Source organism: Hemitrygon akajei, chromosome 11, assembly GCF_048418815.1.
Source record: "Hemitrygon akajei chromosome 11, sHemAka1.3, whole genome shotgun sequence".
In the NCBI taxonomy this organism is placed as follows: domain Eukaryota; kingdom Metazoa; phylum Chordata; class Chondrichthyes; order Myliobatiformes; family Dasyatidae; genus Hemitrygon; species Hemitrygon akajei.
The window spans coordinates 15,542,898-15,556,816 of NC_133134.1; the positions used below are offsets into that span (position 1 = coordinate 15,542,898).

Below are 13,919 nucleotides of genomic sequence, written 5' to 3' on the forward strand. Positions count from 1 at the left end.
CCAAATGCAATTTATTACTGACCTTGTAAAGGGTTAATGGGACTGTCTGGCTGACTGGAACTGCTCCACACGGCCCCATATAGCATTAGCAGGATAATAGTTTGCAGATGAATTGTTTACTGTGATTAAGGATAATCACCATTATTTATCAGTCCAATGTCAATGAACAAGAAGAACTCCAAGACTTGGCAGAGGTTTCATGGGATTATTTGTTGCCATTTGAAGCAAACAACTTTGCAATCAAGCGTTCAGTGTCTGATGCTAGGAATGCACTTGTCTGATGGTGCATAGTGAGCCGCATTAATGAAGCAAGAGGAGCAATGGTGTAACGGCGCAGCTAATGCTGCAGAGCACCGGAGACTCAGGTTCAGTCCTAACCTCCGTGACAGCGTGCCTTTCCTCCAGGCGCTCTGCTGTCCTTCCACATCTCAAGGACGAGCAGGCTGGTGAGCAAATTACTGACTGCCCATTTCACTGCTGATGTTTCGGGCAGCAGTGCAGGTCCTCCAGCTCTGGAGGTGTTCAGGGCTTCCTTCGCTGTGTCAGTAGCTTCTTTTCCGTTTTCACTGCTGTCAAGTCATGCAAGTCCCGGATGGACTCAGGAATACTGTCGCACTCAGATGTAGAAGAACTCTTCATTGTTCGTTCTGTAACAGCTTTATTTTACCAGTCAGGGTTGTTAGTCCTTAGCTGAACCCCTAAACCTGGAGGACCGGTGGACCACACTTAGTCTGTCCTGTACCCTAGGACCATTTTTGACATGGGTGATCCCACCAAGAGCCAAAACATAACACCCTGATTCCAGCCAACATAGTTTTGTGGGTCATTGAGGCACGCAAGCTTCCAAACCCAATCACAAGGTTGTGGTCCTCTTGGAGGGGAAGCAAATTAGCCACTGTAAGTTGCCCCCAGTGAGCGATGAGTGGTAGAATCTGGGTGGGATCTGGAGGGCCTGTGCTATCGAACATAAGATCATAAGAATTAGGCCATTCAGCCCATTGAGTCTGCTCTGCCATTGAATCATGGCTGATTTATCATCCCTCTCAACCCCATTCTCCTGCCTTCTACATGTAACCTTTGAAGCCATTACTAATCAAGAACCTATCAACCTCTGCTTTATGTATACCCAATGACAGCCTTCACAACTGTCTGTGGCAATGAATTCCACAGATTCATCACCCACTGGCTAAAGCAATTCATCCTCATCTCTGTTCTAAAGGGACATCCTTGTATTCAGAGGCCGTCCCTCACTATTGGAAACATATTCTCACCTCAGCTCTATCTAGGCCTTTCAATATTTGATAGGTTTCAGAAAGATCCCCCCTCACTCTTCTAATAGGGAGCGGTTGGCCAGGCTCGATCCTTATTCCTGGGAATGTAGGGAAATGAAGGGGAACTATATAGAAGTGGTTAAAATGATGAGAGATATAGATAAGGTGGATAGTAAAAATGTTTTCTCCAGGGTGGGGGAACACAAGATTGTGCAGGTGTGGGGACACAGATTTAGAATGAGAGGGAAAAGGTTTAAAGGGGGCTTGAGGTGCAACTGTTTTGTGCACACGGTAGTGAGTATGTGGAGCGAGTTGCTGAAGGAAGTGGTTGAGACAGGAACAAGAGGATCATTTAAGAATGACTTGGATGGCCTGTGGAGAGATGGGTCTTGGAGGGATAGGATCTGTGTAGACAACGCAAGAAGTATAAACTTGTTGGACCAAAGAGCCTGTATCTGTGGCTGTATGACTCCAATTATTGAGAGTGTAGGGAAAATAAATGGGATTGATGTAGTATTGGCATAAAAATGGGTGGTAGGTGATCAATGGGGGCTGAGGGGCTTGTTTCTAGGCTCTATCTGTCGGTCACCTGTTGAAAACCAGCAGAATGGAACTCAGGGCTTCCTGCAGAAAAAAGGCAATGCCAAGGGTCTCCCCTTGGGCCTTTAACCTAGAGGTAAAAACAGGAGGGTCTGCCTGGGTCTTGACAGCAAGATGGCACTGAGCTGTGACCTACGTTAGTATCGTGGCTCAGTTTTAGTTGCTTTTTTAGTTTTTTATAGTTTTATAGGGCAGACTGTCCTGTCTTTATTCCAGGGCTATAGATACCGTACAAGGAGACAGCACCGTGAACCCACTGGGGAAGCTGAAAGCCCAATGTCTGTGCGCCTGAGTTCACTGGAGGCTGGAGTCTGAAGCAGTCTTGAGGTTAGTAGACTGTGTCTGTTTGTGGGTACGAGGGAGGAATGGGGCTTGTTTAGTGGCTGCTTTGTGGTCTGTTGTGTTGAGTGTTGTTCTGCAGAGCATTGTGGGCATGCTATGATGGCATCAAAATGGGTGACAAGATTTGCAGGCTGCCACCGGCACACCCTCGGGTGTGTTGGTTATTAATGCAGATGACACATTTCACTGTATGTTTTGATGTATTGGATAAATGCGGATTTTGACACAATACAAAAGTCCAAACCATACTTCTCAAAATGCTGACCTCTGAAGCTTCAGAAACTGTTACAGCAACACCATCTGCTACACAATGCCAGAGGTAATAGGCTGTGGTTGTGGAATACCACATTTTACAGAATATTTAAGCAGTTTTAATGGTTTTAATCTACTTCGGCTGGCGTCCCAATCAAACCATTTCCATCTGGGGGATTTGTGAACTCTTTGCCCTCAACTAACTTAGAAGCTAAAAAATCAATACATTATTTGGGGTTCATACCCTTAAGACAATCCTTGATTGCTTTTACCAGATGCTGCCCAGATTTGAGAGCAGGTGTAATGAGGATAGGTTGAGCAAACTAGGGCTTTTCTCTTTGGAGCAAAGGGGGATGAGAGGTGTATATGAGGCAGAGATAGAATGGAACTCCAGTGCCTTCCTTCCAAGCCAGCAATGGCTAATATGAGGCCTCTTATTGTTTTATACACTTCAGTGAAATCTCCTCTCTGCTTCATCTGTTCCAAACAAAATAATGCTCGTTATGTCAGTCTCTCACTCATTGTTCCAATTTTCTAGTCCTGGCAATGGGATCTTAAATTATAATCATCTGGGATGTGTGGAAAAAAACTACTGATTACTCTCATATAAGATTCATGAATATTCTATGGTCTTTGATTACTGGATGTTTGATTATTTATTGATGCATACATTTATCTCCAATTCAGTACTCTCATATTTTAATCATCTATCCTTTGCGGAGAAACTTACTCAAGTTGTAGAAGTTTTTAGAAAGATCATTCACTGATGCTTCCTTAACCACCAAAGAAATGGAGTCAACCAATTTTAATATTGAGGACCTTATCCTGATAGACCAGATGGGCTCAACCTTAGTCTGACTGTAACTGGACGATAGTCCTAATACTGTGATCACCCAGGTCGAGTATGGTGTTTCCTAAGAGATTATGCAGTGGAGGGTCTTCAGTTAGGCTGTAGAGGCTGATCTAGAATCCATTTATTCTGAGGGGCTCCCAGGTATTACAGGTGCCCCCTTCATCACTTGCCTGTTGCCACAGAACATAAATTCATAAATTCAAGGAACATAATCTTAAATTCATAGTGCAATTTGAGGGGGAGAAGCATAAGTCACAAGTATCAGTATTGCAATGGAATAAAGGGAATTACAGAGGTGTGAGAGAGGATCTTGTCCAGGTGGATTGGAGGGGGATACTGGCGGGGATGATGGCAGAGGAGAGGTGGCTGATGTTTCTGGGAACAGCAGGATAGATATATCCCACAGATGAAGTCCTCAAATCGCAGGGGTAGGCAACTGTAACTGACCAAGGTAGTTAAGGACTGCATAAAAGCCAAGGAAAGGGCATAAAAAATAGCAAAAGTGAGTGGAAAGTTGGATGATTGGGAAGCTTTTAAAATCCAACAAAATGCGACTAAAAAAACTATAAGAAGGGAAAAGATGAAATATGAGGGCAGACTAGCCAATAATATAAAGCAGGATACCAAAAGTTTTTTTCAGTTATATAAAGAGTAAAAGGGAGGTGAGAGTTGATATTGGACCACTGGAGAATGATGCTGGTGAGGTAGTAATGGGGGTCAAAAAATGGCAAATGAACTTAATGGGTACTTTGCATCTGTCTTCACTGTGGAAGACAGTAGCAGTGTGCCAGAGGTTCGTGAGTGTCGGGGAGCAGGACTGAGTGCCATTGACATTACAAAGGGAAAAGTGCTAGGCAAACTCAAAGGTCTTAAGGTGGATAAGTGACCTGGACCAGATGGACTACATCCCAGAGTCCTGAGAGAGGTTGCTGAAGAGATTGGTCATGATTTTTCAAGAACCACTTGATTCTGGCATGGTCCCAGAGGACTGGAAGATTGAAAATGTCGCTCCACTCTCTAAGGAGGGAGGAAGGCAAAAGAAAGGAAATTATAGGCCAGTTAACCTCACCTCAGTGGTTGGGAAACTGTTGGAGTCTATTAGTAAGGATGAGGTTTCGGGGTACTTGGAGACCAATAATAATATAAGTCAAAGTCAGCATGGTTTCTGTAAAGGGAAATCTTGCCTGACTAATCTGTTAGAGGTCTGAAGGGAGTAACAAGCAGAGAGGACAAAGGAGAGGTAGTAGATGTCATTTACTTGGATTTTCAGAAGGTATTTGATAAGGTGCCACATATGAAGCTGCTTAACAAGATAGAATCCTATGGTGTTACAAGAAAAATACTGGCATTGGTAGAGGAGTGGCTGACAGACAGGAGCCAGGGTGGGAATAAAAAGGTGTCTTTTCTGGTTGGCTGCCAGTGACTAGAGGTGTTCCTCAGGGGTCAGTATTGGGACCACTACTTTTCACATTGTTTGTCAATGATTTGGATAATGGAATTGAAGGCTTTGTGACAAAGTTTGTGGATGATACAAAGATAGGTGGAGGGGTTGGTAGTGCTGAGGCAAATTGGAAGAATGGGCAAAAGAGTGGCAGATGGAATACAGTGTTGGGAAATGTATGATAATGCGTTTTGGTAAAAGGAACAATAATGCAGACTATTATCTAAATGGGGAGAAGGTTGAGACATCAGAGGGACTTAGGAGTCCTCATGGAAGACTCTCAGAAGGTTAATTTACAGGTGGAGTCAGTGGTTAAGAAAGCAAATGCAATGTTGGCACTTATTTCAAGGGGAGTAGAATACAAAAGCATGGAGATAATACTGAGTCTTTATAAGACACTAGTCAGGCTGCACTTGGAGTATTGTCAACAGTTTTGGGCCCCATGTTTTGGAAAGGATGTGTTATCATTGAATGTTGGAAGGACTGGATGGGGTGGATGGGGAGAGGATGTTTCCTATGGTGGGATTATCCAGAACTAGAGGGCACAGCCTCAAAATTGAGGGGCGACCTTTTAGAACAGAGGTAAGGAGGTATTTTTTTAGCCAGAGAGTAGTGAATCTGTGGATGCCCTGTGGAGGCCAAGTCCGTGGGTATATTGAAGGCAGAAGTTGATTGCTTCCTGATCGGTCAGGGCATCGAAGGTTATGGTGAGAAGGCAGGTGTACGGGGTTGAGTGCAAAACAGGATTTGTTATGTTAGAATAGCAGCGCAGAATTGATGGGCTGAATGGCCAAATTTGTCTCCTATGTCTTATGGTCTTATGTTCTTACAGTGGATTGCTTTAATGGAGAATGCTTGTGTGTGACCTTGTTTAGTGCGGGGAGGCCAATGTATGGGGAGCCACCACAAAGTCCTTGACAGATCGGGGTCAGGGTTCAGTGGCATAGAGTACAAAATGACTGGGGACCCTTCTCAGCCTTAACCTTCCTCCGCCTTCACCGCTGTTAGGATCTGTCATCATCCTCCGCTAGCTCCACCATTGAGATCTTAGTTGGATCGTTCTTTGTCTGGAACTTCGCCTTGATGTTACCATAATGGGCGACCCACCAGGAGATAGGCGCCAGATGGCTAAACTCTAGATGGCACTACCCTTGGGGTTTCAGGAACTCGCAGGCCGCTCCACCATAACAATGTGATGATCCTCAGAGAAGAGCTGGACTATAATAGAAAGTGACATAAGTACACCAAATGAAACAATGGAAAATTGTCCAATTTTCTTGTTCTGATTGGGCAATGCTAGCTGAAAATAAGCCTAGAGTTTCACAGTTAAAAAGTGCCTTGAGGAATCACCAAGAGCCTGGAAGAGTGAAGTGGAGGTTTGCAAACTTCAAGTGGCCTTTGAATTTTACTTCCCTTTGAAGCTGATTATAGATTTCAGTGGACTAGACAGAGCATCATTGAAATACTTCACTTTCAGTAACAGATTTTGTTAGGATACGATTGCTTATAATACCCAATTTCCGAGCCCTTTAATCATTTTGTTGATTGGAGGGATTTCCTTGTATAAATATAACAAATTTTCATCCTGTGTTAGGCTTTTGTTATCTTTCAAAAAATGTTTGGAAGAGTGAGGTACTTGGTTGCTACACTTAATAGAATCTGGAGATTGTCAGGAAACAACATTACTATACTGTTGTCTAGTAATGTAAATTCCCTAAAACAGGATCAGATGCTCATGGAGTATGTGGGTTCAAATCCAGGCCACAGTGATAGCCAGAAGTCTCCTCTCCCTCATATTGGAAGCAAAAATATCAGCGATTAAAAGCTGCTTAAAACTGTGAGCACCCTTCAGCCAGGAAAGGATGTGCTGGCATTTGGAGAGGGTCCAGAGGAGGTTCATCAGAATGATACCCTGGATAAATGGGTTAATGTATGGTTGGTGGGGTGGATGTACGGATATATGTCTCCACAAATGCTCACCTTCCCTCCACTAGCCTGCAGGTCATCCTTGAGCAAGGTGTAGTTCTTGCTTAGCTCCTTGACCAGGGTCATGTGAAGCCACGGGAGCAGGTTGTGGATGGTCACATGAGAAGCACGTCACAGGTCCTGGTTATGTGACCACTGACGCCAGGCAGACAATCTCTGAAGAGTATTGATAATGGCTGGGGAACCCGTCTTGTAAAGACACTGCCCAGAAGAAGTCAATGGCAAACCACTTCTGTAGAAAAATTTGCAAAGAACAACCATGGTCATAGAGATCATGATTGCTCACGTCATATGACATGGCACATAACGATGATGTTGAACATATAAGGAGCATCTGATGGTTCTGTACCTGTACTCACTGGTTTAGAAGCATGAGAGTGGATCTTTATGAGGCCTAGATAGAGTGGGTGTGGAGTGGATGTTTCCTCATATGGAGCCAGTGATCATTAATGGAGAATGTGTGGAGCAGGTTAAGACCTACAAGTATCTGGGAGTACAGTTAGACGAGAAGCTAGACTGGACTGCCAACACAGATGCCTTGTGCAGGAAGGCACAGAGTCGACTGTACTTCCTAAGAAGGTTGGTGTCATTCAATGTCTGTAGTGAGATGCTGAAGATGTTCTATAGGTCAGTTGTGGAGAGCGCCCTCTTCTTTGTGGTGGCGTGTTGGGGAGGAAGCATTAAGAAGAGGGACGCCTCACATCTTAATAAGCTGGTAAGGAAGGCGGGCTCTGTCGTGGGCAAAGTACTGGAGGGTTTAACATCGGTAGCTGAGCGAAGGGCGCTGAGTAGGCTACGGTCAATTATGGATAACTCTGAACATCCTCTACATAGCACCATCCAGAGACGGAGAAGCAGTTTCAGCGACAGGTTACTATCGATGCAATGCTCCTCAGACAGGATGAAGAGGTCAATACTCCCCAATGCCATTAGGCTTTACAATTCTACCGCCAGGACTTAAGAACTTTTTAAAAGCTATTATTAATGCTTTTTGAGATAGTGATTTAGATGCATATCATATTTTTTACTGAGTTAAGTATTGTATGTAATTAGTTTTGCTACAACAAGTGTATGGGACATTGGAAAAAAAGTTGAATTTCCCCATGGGGATGAATAAAGTATCTATCTATCTATCTATCTATCTATCTATAGTGGGGGAGTCTAGGACTAGAGGGCACAGCCTCTGAGTAGAAGAATGTCCCTTTAAACCGAGATGAGGAGGAATTTCTTTCAGCAGAAGGTGGTGAATCTGTGAAATTCATTGTGACAGATGGCTGTGAAGGTCTGGACATTGGGTGTATTTAAAACACAGGGTGATAGGTTTTTGATCAGTAAGGGCATGGAAGGTTATGGGCAGAAGGCAGGAGAATGGTGTTGAGAGGGATAATAAATCAGCTACGATGGAATGGTGGAGTAGACCAAATGACCTGATTATGTTCCCATGTCTTATGAATTTATTGTTTTCCACAATATAAGAGTAAACTGCTGTCAGATTCTACCCTGATGTAATGATTTTGTTTATTCAACCTGATCATCTACTAATTCTATGAGTTTTGGAAGACACTTGGGTTGGTAGCGCAGAGCGTGCTGGGTGTTTGTGTTCATGTCACATTTGACCTGATGGTCTTGATTTCATTGTCCAGTTCTGCTGTGTACCTATCCTAATTCCTCAGAAAGCCCACCGTTTTCTGAACTTTAGCTTAAAATTTGTCAGAGCTGCACCAAAACATTTTAAAAAATGCAGTGAAAAGTGTTGTTTTGCGTCAGCAACCAACAGAGTCCGCATGTGGTGTTGACAGTCCTTAAATGTCACCACAATTCTGGCGCCAACATAGCATGCAAACGACTCACTCACCCTAACCGTGTGTCTTTGGAAGGTGGGAGGAAACCAGAGCACCTGGAGGAGACCCATGTCATCACAGGGAGAACATACAAACTCCTTACAGAGCGCCACGTGGATTATATTCTATATAACAGCTGGCACTGTAAAGCTTTGTGATAACCGCTACACTAATGTGAACCCCCCCCCCCCCCCCCACCACATGTGTACCACTAGAAAAGTGCTGGTCGTTAATCAACTGTGTTAATTATTTGATAAAAGTACCTGCATTCTGGTGAGGGAGAATGGGAAGTGACTTGATAGAGGTGTACAAAATAAAAAAGAGGTGTAGATCGAGTGGACAGCCATAAACTTTTTCCCAGGGCAGAGATCGCTATTATGAGGGGGCATAATTTTCAGGTGGTTGGTGAAATTATACAGGGGATGTTAGAGGTAAGTTGTTTACACAGAGTGGCAGGTGCATGGAACAGCCTACCAGAGTGATGCACCATCAATAACTCTCGGAGACTGGAAGTGAACGATAGGCTTTTATTAACAGCAAAAAGGGAGCACGGCACCTCGAAGACTGAGGGGGGAGCAGTGCCCCAATCGCCTTTGTACAGGGGTCTGTGGGAGGAGCCACAGGAGCAGTCAGCAGAGGGGCGTGTCCAGACAGATATATGTAGTTCACCACACAGAGGTGGTAGATGAGGCAGATATAATAGAGGCATTTAAGAATCGCCTAGGTAGGCACATGGATGACAGAAAGCTTTGTAGGAGGGAAGGTTTAGATTAATCCTACAGTAGGTTAAAAGGTCTGCACAGCATTGTGGGCTGAAGGGCTGTATGTTATGTGTGCATTTGTATTCCACATTATTTAATTTTTTGAATATACTGTAAATAATTACATTTATGGGATTTGAACTCTCATTTGAGTTTAGGCCAGTAACTTAACAGAGCTTGCTGATTAAATTCCGGGGAGTGGGGAGATGCAACAACTGACTTTATTCTTGGACAAATGTCAGGAGTTGGAAAACAACTGGAGGGTAAAGGCAGACAGACTACGTTTCTTCTCCTGATTGTGAGCGAGACAGCTCTGTTGCAAATTAATAGGATCAGTGTTAACAATGATGGAACCAATGTTGAATGATAGTCAAGTCTGATTAGCTTTAACTTGAAGCGGCGCCAATCTCTTTGAAGTGCTTTAAAGTAACAGCGGCCAACAGACAGGACGTCCAACAGCACTACAACTCCGAGAGTCCGGCGTCTGATTGCTTGGAAATCCTGACGGCATGGCACCTGGATTATGCCTTAGTCTGGAGGTCATGAGTGCAAGCAGAGAGACGGTCCAGGGTTAGTCAGAGCTGAGGGGAGGGGTATGGACCGTGGGCCGGGTGTGTTGCTGGAGCCAGGACTGGCTCAGAACCGAGCATGGTAGCATAAAGATTTACAGTAGCAGGGACCTGGGTTCAATTCCCGCTGCTGCCTGTAAGGACTTTTACATTCTCCCCGTGACTGTGTGGGTTTCCTCCGGGTGCTCCCACAGTCCGAAGACGTATAGTCGGTAGTTTGGTTGGTCATTGTAAATTGTCCTATGATTAGGCTAAGATTAAATCAGGGTATTGCTGGATGGTGAGGCTTGAAGGGCCAGAAGGGCCTGTTCCATGCTGTATCACAATAAATAAACAAATATAAATAAATAAGAAGCTGGCTGGGTTTGCAGAAGGAGTTTGCCGGGGAGGTAGTGGGGACAAACTCCCACTTCCTATTAAATATTCTCAGTGGTGTGCAAATCAAATGGCCTCTGAAACCAAGTCCAGCTCCTGACCTTCACGTGCGATTTGGTAATTGTGGTGAACTACATATACCTGTCTGGACACGCCCCCCCGCTGACTGCTCCTGTGGCTCCTCCCACTGACCGTGGCTCCTCCCACGGACCCTGGTATAAAGGTGATTGGAGACACAGCCCCGGCCTCAGTCTCCAGGATGCAGTGTGGTGGTCAATTGCTGCTTGTTCTTTCTTCCAGCCAATAAAAGCCTATATCTCGCCTCACGTCTCCAAGAGTTATTGATGGTGCATCAGTTACTAAGCCCGGTGGAACCATTTCTACTGACGGAAGAAGTGGCAAAGGCAGGTTACTGGCACCTTAAAACCACTCACTTCAGGCAGATGGGGCTCTTCAGCCGTGGTTGGCAGCTCATCTCGGAGAAGGAAAACTCTGATCCCAAACCTCCGCTGCCTTGTGGCTATACCCACTCACGGGGAAGGCTTCAGGAGTAAACCCCAAGCGAAAAAATCTGGAGCTGGAGTCCCTACGACAGTCCTCCATTGAGTTCAACGCTGACTGGCAACTCCTGTGATGCTGCTGGTGCCAAACTGTATCGGTCTCTGCTGTTCCTTCCGGTTCATCAGATGCGTGGAGAGGGGGAGCTTGCTACATGAACACCAGCTTGCTCTCCATGTCGTTATGCCCAGTCTTGCATATCTAGACAGCTAGAGCTCAACATCCGTGGTCGACGCTGACTGACTGAGGCCTCTCTCACTCATTGTGAATGCCTACAAGAAAATGAGTCTCAGGACAGTATATGGTGATATACTGTATATGTACTTTGATACCAAATTTACATTGAACTTTATGAGCCACTCCCTTTAAAATCACTGCATTCACTGAAATATTTATTATACAACTATGTAATCTGTAAGAAAAAAATTTACTGAAGGTGTTTTGAGATATTGAATGGAGTAACATCCAACAATCTGGAAAGTTTTGTTGTTCCAGGGTGGCGGATAATCAGTATTTTCCTGTGTTTGCGTCTCCACTGGAGCCTTTTATATTTAACTGAGAGGGCAGAAGCAATGTCCATTCAACACCTTAAGCACACAAGGGACTGCAGATGTTGGTATGTGGAGCAACTTAATGGGTCAGGTGGTATCTGTGGAGGGAAATGAGCCGTGAATGTTTTGGGCTAAGATGCTTTATCCAGACTGTAAGATGGCCAGAATAGAGGTGGAGGGAAGAAGTGGAGCAAGAACTGGCAGGATCAGAATCAGGTTTAATATCACCAGCATATGTTGTGAAATTTGTTGACTTTGCGGCAGCAGTCCAGTGCAATACATAACACAGAGAAAAAATTGTGACTTAAAGAAAATATATACTGTATATGAGTTAAGTTGAATAAGTAGTGCAAAAATAGAAATTAAAAAGTAGTGAGGTAGTGTTCACGGGTTCAATATCCATTCAGAAATCAGATGGCAGAGGGGAAGAAGCTGTTCTGAATCGCTGAGTGTGTGCCTTCAGGCTTCTGTACCTCCTACCTGATGGTAACTGTGAGAACAAGGCATGAACCGGGTGATGGGGGTCCTTAATTATAAGTGTTGCCTTTTTGAGGTTTTGCTCATTGAAGATGTCCTGGGTACTACCTACGTGGTATACCTTAGCAAGTGTTTTGGTGACATACCAAATTTCTCAAACACCTAATGAAATATTATTTATTTATAGGGATACAGTGTGGAATCGGCTCGGAATAGGCTTTAAGCCTCACTGCCCAACAATCCCCCAAATTTAACATCAAATAAACCTACCGATTTAACTCCAGCCTAACCATGGGACAATTTACAATAACCTATTAACCTACCAAACAGTACACCTCTGGACTGTGGGAGGGAACAGGAGGAAACACACGCGGTCATGGGGAGAATGTACATACTCTTTACAGGCAACAGCGGGATTAGGTCGCAGGTGGACTGAGTTGGATCCGGATGAGGGGGACAGTGGGAGTGGCATCAGAAAGAGGTGACAAAGAGCTGAAGATGATGGATTCTGATAGGAAAGGGAGATAGAGCATGCAATAGAGGGAGGGGGGTTGGGAGGGCAGAGGGGAAGGGAGCTAATGGGAGATGTGTGTGGGTGATGGGTGGGAGGGGAAACAGAAAGAGAGACAGTGATGACATCAGGTGGATCAGGAGGAGCAAGATATGAGAAAAGGAGCAGAGGGGGAGCAGATGGATGATTTAATGTCATGCTGCCAGATCATAAACTATCCAGTCAGAGTATAAGGTCTTGTTCCTCTAGTCTGTACATGGCCTCAGCTTGGCAGTGGAGGGGGTCGAGGACAGGAAGGTGCTCATCGAGTGGTCACCCCTTCTGGGTTCGGCCGCACCGATGCAGAGGAGGCCCCAACCAGAAAACCAGGCACTGAAGCACGGCATGTCCAACAGTGAAGCAGCCCTTCAGAACTTCAGTGGAAAGCCGGCCTAAAGCGTTATCTATCTATCAATCTATCTAGTCTTGCTTCAAATTTATTTATTCATCGATAAAGCAGAGAACCGGCCTTTCCGGCCCAGCGAGCCACACCTATTTAACACTAGCCTAATCACAGGACAAATTACAATGAGTAATTCATCTACAAACCGGTTAGTCTTTTGATTGTGGGAGGAAACCAGAACAGAGAGAGAACATGCAAACCCTCACAGATGGCACCTGTGAGGAATTGAACTCTGCACTCCGGACTGGCCTGGGCTGTAGTAGCGTTGCACTAACGCTGTGCAACCGTGGCACCAAGGACTATCTGTGTCAAGGACTCTGGAATGGTATTTATAGCAATACGTCAATCAATTCCCTAAGAAACCAGCTAGGTATCACAAAAAATGGAGTGAACGCCCCGTGAATGACATAGCCTGAATATGAACCCACAGGACAATGGAGATGTGTTGTCAAAGGAGCAATTTTCATTCGCTAAGCCTCCCTTAATAAGTTCCTTGTCTGTGAGTTCAAAGCCCTGTAAACTCAACACCTCTGATGTGTGTAATTTAATTAAGCAGACAGCTCTGGATGTTACCATGCATGACCTCACATTAGTATTGGTGTCGATGATCCTGCGTGCTGGATGTTATACCTCTGTCACACTGTGGTGAGAATTGAAAGTGCCCCTCGTTGGTTAACCCCGCCAGCATGCTGCTCCCAGTGGGTAGAGAGCCGATGCATTACATTCCGGCATCTGGAGAGAGCAGAAACAATTATAAAAGTACAAATAAGCAAGACTTTCAGGTTTTAATTGTCGATGGAAAAGCTGCTGTTGTTTTGAGAAATAATAGATTAATCAGTTACTGTTTTCTTGCAAGACGTCAGCCATGGAGGAAGTGAATTATGTGCTCCTCAATGTATGTTCTAAACTAAGATGTCACTTCGGCTGTACTTTTCAGAAGTGTGGAAATCCAGGCCGTTTACAAGGAATTTTCCCTGGTACCCTGACAAGCATTTTCCTCTCAATCAACTTCACCGAAATAGGCTAGCTGTCAGTTCTTACATTGCAAATCCTCATTGAGGAGTCGACATTGGGAAGGCTGAGCAACTT

At 44.7% G+C, this 13,919-nt stretch overlaps 1 pseudogene; it reads left to right on the forward strand.

The window, feature by feature from the left end:
* LOC140736327 (small ribosomal subunit protein uS9-like) overlaps positions 1–12,823 on the forward strand; it is a 47,103-nt pseudogene extending 34,280 nt beyond the window's left edge.
* The last annotated feature ends 1,096 nt before the right edge of the window (positions 12,824–13,919 follow it).